The 4,981-nt window shown below is 37.3% G+C and overlaps 1 long non-coding RNA gene across 1 annotated transcript; it reads left to right on the forward strand.

Annotated features, from left to right (window-relative positions):
- Positions 1 to 538: 538 nt before the first annotated feature.
- LOC131255443 (uncharacterized) lies at positions 539 to 4,676 on the forward strand. Its single transcript, XR_009176030.1, has 3 exons — positions 539 to 984; positions 1,089 to 1,267; positions 4,311 to 4,676. It is a non-coding gene; the product is annotated as an uncharacterized LOC131255443 (long non-coding RNA).
- The last annotated feature ends 305 nt before the right edge of the window (positions 4,677 to 4,981 follow it).

The raw sequence follows: 4,981 nt of genomic DNA on the forward strand, positions 1-4,981 counted from the left end.
GGTTGGTGAGAAACTGAGACTAAAAATCTATAAATTTGCCTCCATCGGAGGAAGAGTAAGGCTAGAAGTTCACCATTTTACCTCAATTGATATGAAATGGTGACTAAAAGTCACTTTTTAGCCTCGACTTGGGCTAAAAGTCCACCGTTGGAAATAAAATCACGTGCATTTCATATTCAAACAAGAAAAATCAGATGTCTAGGATCGTTGGATTAGTTTAGAGTTTCAAGCCTATCCATCTACCATGTCTTGCAATTTGGACCAACATTGCCCCGAAAAATGTACCGATTTTAGATGATCCTAAACATCGGATCATGGCGTGACACTGTTCAACTTAGATTGCAATGGTCTTAAAAGTCACTGATTGAATAGCCTTATTTGTATTGTCTGATCTCGCTTCATTCGTATGTATCCAATTTTCACCGGAAGATTGGCTTTGGTAAATCAGGTATCCTAAATTATTAGACGGTTAGGCTTGGTGTCTGAAACTTGTACAATATCTGAGTGGCCGCGTATCAAGGGCCGAAGCCTGAAAAAAAAAAAACCCTCGCTGTAAGAACTAAACTCACCCTCTTTTCTACCGAACTCGGCCATTTCGACGATTTGTTACATCTCCCTCTAAAAATCCCATAAGTTCGCTCCAAAACCCTGAAATTCCTCGCAGTCTGATCTCGATTTCAAGCGCCGATCCCTACAATCACCCTTCATATTTGTTGATTTAATTTGATTTTCCGATCGATCGAAGAGATCGAGAAGTTCTTTCCTCAAAATAGTTTTTTTTTTTTCTATCTTCCGGTTTTTCTTGGTCGAGAGGCGTTGGATTAGGGTTTCTGATCTTCCACCTAGGGTTTTTGAGAGCATCAACAATGCCTTCGGTGCTTAGAGATTTCCTCTGCCACTCGATGACGATGCTCTGCACGACGTCCTTCCATGGCAGATCTTGCTCTCATCGCCTGAAATAGTTGGAGAAATGGAATCGGCGAGGTAATTTAAATTGACATTAGGATTTTAAGGATGTCGATCATGTTGTTTTACGATTTCTTCTTCTTTTCCTTCTCCTTTTTCTTTGTCTTTCTTAGATCTGACAGAAATGAAGTGACTTGAGATCGAGTGATCCGAAACTTTCATCTTTTTTGTTGTTCCTGAATTGGAGCAATATCAGGAAATTCAAGATCAAGATATTGGAGATTGGAATCAACTTGCCTTGAATCGGATCCTGTTCTTGCAATGACAACGAACTCTTGAGAATTTGTAATTACCACGCGAGGTAGATGCCTTTTACCAGTTTTGTGTGTGTGTGTGTGTGTGTGTGTGTGTGTGTGTGTGTGTGTGTGTGTCATTTTTCCCATTCTAAATAAAATGTCCTAGAATCATATCATATACTGTTGTCTTTGATACTAGTGTAGGTGGCTTAGCTGATAAGAACTTCTCTGTCTGCTCACTGTACTCGCTTTTAGTGATTTACCTTGATTTTATTTCTCTTCCTTTTAATTTAGTGATTATTTTATTTTGCGTCTGAGGAAATTACAGCCTTGGAGGACATCATCTAATTTTTGACCTGCTACAAACGATGCAATTCTGTTGAATTCATTTTTTAACTTGAAATATTAAACCCGCCTGTTTTGAGAAACCAATTCTCTCTTTCTTTGATAGACTTTAAAAAAAATAAAATAAAAATAAAATAAAATAATAAAAATGTTTGCTTTAGGTTTTTTCCATTTTGCCTTTATAAGAGCTAGGTGGTTTAGAAAGTTTCGAGTTTGGTCTATATATTATTGGTTTTTTAAGTCTAATGGTGTAACTTATGCCATATGCTTTATATTTATCAATTGTTCATAAAAATAAGCTTAATTTATGAAGTGGGGCCTTGTTATTTTGTAAATTCTTCAATTACATTTAACAAATCTTGCAGCCTGCTTCAAATATATATACCAGGGTTGAGGTATTATATTTCTTTTCTTTAAGCGGCACCCAAACGGTCCCTAAGTTTTCAGGAGCAGCCTTGAAATGTTTTATAGATAGTACGAATGGGTTAAATCAAGTGAAATGCAGTTCAACAGCTCTGGTTTGTCCATCTAACTGAATCCTGTTGGAGAATTGTCAATGCAGCTGCACTTTTGAGTTTGTTTTGAGTAATGAATTGCTCACTGAGAGGCACAAACTGAAGCCTGTATAAATAGAGATTACTTTGCTGGGGCCCATCTTCTTCACAACTCAGATGTCATGCACCTGTTTCACCTTGGCGTGAAAGATAAGTATATGTATAAATAGAGATTACTTTGCTGGTGGCAGAACAGGATTCATGTCGCCAACCCCAATTACGTGGGATAAGGCTTAGATGATGATAATTATGATAAGAGATTTTGCTGGGTAGGTTGATTTCATAATTAACCCTGTGTTATCAGTGTCTTCATGCAACTCCATCCACTATACCACCCCCAAGGTGAACTTCGAAGTTGCCCAGCTTTTCCTTTACCCTTCTCTGGCCTATTAATGGGGAAATCGGTTCGAAAGTCATTCCCTTGGTTCAAGCCCTTCATAAATGATTTGAAAAAGAAAAACTCAGTTCTTAAATATAAAATGAAATAACTCATGCAACAGGCACCCATGAAAGGCCACTAGCTTCAGTTGCATCAATAAGTTCCTGTTTCTGCATAAAACCATCTCCACTCGCAATCCCCATGACAAAACCAGATTTACATGTCATGCTAGTACCAACATTTAATAAGCGACAGAGAGATATTCTATAATTACGCACACTTCATGTAAGTTTTTACGAAGCATGGTACTCACCACACACTTGATGAATGTGAATAGTGATGGGGCCATTGCTTTGGCATTCTTGCATGTGGACAAACCATATACTGAAATTGAAACAACTCAATGATATTGATCATCCCGTTGTTATGAGTTCCACACATTAAATGCTGAATCCTATTCATATTTTGCTCAACTTTGTATTATCCATCCATTTACAAGATAGTGGAAATGCCATGGCTAGCGCTTCAGGCAACCCCATGGAATACTCAAATGAATTCAAGCCTGTAGCTCAGTGATAGGCAGTCTTCATTTCAACATTGAGGTCTCGGGTCGCATCTTGGCTTATCTACCACCAAAGAACTCACAAGGTAAAAACATTTCTCAATTAGAAAAGTGAATGAGAAGAAGCAACAAATGTATCTACACATAGAAATTAGCAAGTGAAAAAAGAAAAAAGAAAATTCGGAAAAAGAAAATTCAAAATTCAGTTAAGCAAATACCTATAAAGAGCAATTGGTAATGCATAGGCCATAATGATTTTTGTGGCAAATAACGTTTTGTTCCCTTTTCTTTCTTCCCTGGAAATTTGAAGATGAAATACAATGCTCATACAGAGAGACTGTAGTATACTCCGCTCAGGTTTTTAGTTTGTATGTTAATGATCCAAACCACTGGTATATATGGAACCATGATTGAGGGAAACTCCAAGGTGGACTATTTAGATGTGGCAGCTCTTTGTAAATGAAGTTAGGAGGTTAATTTCTATGTCCATAATTTCTTTTAGTTTAATTCTAAGAGAGGATAACTTTTGGGTTGATTGTCTGGCTTAAGCAGTAGAGTGTTAGGTCAGATAAAATATAAAAAATTGGTGCTTGGCTTCTTACTTTTGTATGTGAAAAAAACTCACATAAGTGACTAGATTCAAGTTGAGCTGATTGAGTCAGCAAGACTTGATAAGTCAAGCCAAGTTGAAGCCGAGTCACAGGCTTAGAACTGATTTTCATGGTGACTCACTCAAAATCTCACTAAGCCGATTCAACTCGGCTGACATTTGCATGTCCGAATGCATGTATAATCATCAAAACCAACAGAAACTAGAAATGAGAAAATAAAATCAAGCTAATGGCCACAACAACAATATAACATTTGGATTGTAAGGGAGCAACAAGCCAACTTCTTTCGCAACCCGCCTTGCAGCCAAGTGGGCTGACTGGCACGGATCAGTGATCAAGCTTAGTATGATCAGGTTCCTGATGATGGTCAATCCATGAAGGATCCTTTAAAATCCTTATTCCTGAAAACTAATCAGAAGTTACATTGTGTATCAAAATGAAGTTGCCCTGTGCATGTATGTGTGCTTGAAGGCATACAAGTGCATGTTTGTGTTGTAGTAATTATTATTATTATTATTATTATTATTTGAAGATTTGTGTTGTAGTAATTCATGTAGTAATGTGCTTCTCTGTTGGAATATAACTCACTACTTTCTGAACTGATTCTTCTCTTGCCACAAAAAGTTTGTCTATCATTTTATTGGTAACTGTGTTCAGGGGAAGCTGTAAGAATTCAACAATGCAAAGGACAGGTTTTTGCTTTGCAGGATGAACCAGAGGTCGAGTCGAAGCATGCCCACCCTATTGCCTGTTGGTCTCATCTTCTATTTTGTGATTGTTATTTTGCTGAGGAGATGCTGCAGTTATTTTCAGTGCCAGCTGACGTACGATTTTGCCTATTTGGCTGTATGGGGCTGTGACTGCGTGGAAGGCTATAGTGCAACTCCCAGTCTCTAGCTTGTTCATGTGCGTTTGTTTGTTTCGAAAACTTTAAATAGACCATTAACTTTTTTGTTGGTATTGTGTTGATTGTTTTATGTATTGATGAATGCTAAATGGATGAAATATGCGTAGGTTTAATCATTGGTTGATTATGATATTGTTAGCTTCGGTTGATAAAAACTAGGGCTAAAGATGGATTTAGTAAGTTGATATCAAAATAGGCGAAAAATTAGATTTAGCCTCAGCTGTTGAGAATTGAGGTAAAAAAAAAAAAAAAAAAAAAACTTAATTTAGCCTCAGTTGATGCCAACGGAGGCTAGATCCATCTTTAGCTTCGGTTTTTCTAATTCCCGTGGCTAAAGGCTTTAGCCTCAGTTGTTGAGAACTGAGGTTAAAAATAGATTTAGCTTCAGTTGGAGACAACCGAGGCTAAAATTTGGATTTAG

The sequence above is a fragment of the Magnolia sinica genome, chromosome 9 (assembly GCF_029962835.1).
Source record: "Magnolia sinica isolate HGM2019 chromosome 9, MsV1, whole genome shotgun sequence".
Classification (NCBI taxonomy): Eukaryota; Viridiplantae; Streptophyta; class Magnoliopsida; order Magnoliales; family Magnoliaceae; genus Magnolia; species Magnolia sinica.